The sequence below is a fragment of the Musca autumnalis genome, unplaced genomic scaffold, assembly GCF_047663935.1.
Source record: "Musca autumnalis isolate F117 unplaced genomic scaffold, ASM4766393v1 scaffold_3, whole genome shotgun sequence".
Classification (NCBI taxonomy): domain Eukaryota; kingdom Metazoa; phylum Arthropoda; class Insecta; order Diptera; family Muscidae; genus Musca; species Musca autumnalis.
Window position 1 is genome coordinate 125,430,837 of NW_027411866.1, and position 1,130 is coordinate 125,431,966.

A 1,130-nucleotide genomic window follows, 5' to 3' on the forward strand; every position below is an offset into this window, starting at 1 on the left:
CTCGCATTGTTTCTTACCAACGAGAGAAATACAATTTACCACCCTTCTTTTTTTACAAAAATAATACTTTATTATCTAAAGTAATGCGCGAACGCACAATAATTCAAAGGTTTATACAGGCCATTGTTATCAGTTCGAGTTGCTTGTTTCGTTTTCTTATTTTTAAGGGTGATAGCACAGTGTATGGCTCTGTGTTGTTATTGGCCTTTAGACAACCAGTTAGCATAAGCAGTCGTGGCCGAGTGGTTAAGGCGTCTGACTCGAAATCAGATTCCCTCTGGGAGCGTAGGTTCGAATCCTACCGGCTGCGGTAGATTTACTTTTTTTAATTTTTCTATTGTCAGATTTTTTAATGAATTTGTAAACATGACTTTAAAAAAGTTAAATCACTTGAAATGTTTTATGAGGAAAAATAGGTATAAAAATATTTTTTTTTTCTGGTGATCGGACGACTGGCCAAAACGTACAGTGAGTGTCAAAAATATTCGGTTTTCAATTTCACCAATAATAACACCTCAGTATTTTAGAAGCCCATGCCCAATATCCAAAAACCAAATACTAAAAAATATGTTGGTCCATGGCAACCCTATAAGCGAGAATAACAAAGAAAACGTTGGTAACCCTGTTTTCTATGCGTCAAAAATATTCGTTTTTTGTAACCTTTGTTAAATATTTTGCCAAAAAACAGTTCATTATCGAACTTTTTCAGCAATATTATTATACATTTTAATAATTGCGAACAGAATCATTGTTCCTGTGTGCAAAAATATTATATCTTATAGAAAATTATTAAAATTTAGCGCTAAGGAAAAACGCTATCCCAGAAAAGAGAAAACTGGTCATATTTCATTATAAAAACTGCAGAAATAAAAGGAAATTTGCTTATTTTTGTATATTTAGTCGAATATAGTTGAAATAATGTGCAAACGTCACGAAAATATAGAAATAATCGATTTCGTGGAACACGTAAGCCAGCCAAACCAAGAACTGGGAGGGAAGGTAGAGGAAACTCCTGAAAAATTACGGCTAAACCGCCCTTAATTTTCATGAAATTGGACACCGAGCCCTAAATGACTTTCAGAATATGCACTTACATTCCAAAAAATCGTAAGGATAAAGCCTTTCATATC

General features: G+C 33.5%; 1 non-coding gene across 1 annotated transcript; it reads left to right on the top strand.

The window, feature by feature from the left end:
* Positions 1–228: 228 nt before the first annotated feature.
* TRNAS-CGA (transfer RNA serine (anticodon CGA)) lies at positions 229–310 on the top strand. Its single transcript has one exon. It is a non-coding gene; the product is annotated as a tRNA-Ser (tRNA).
* Positions 311–1,130: the final 820 nt, after the last annotated feature.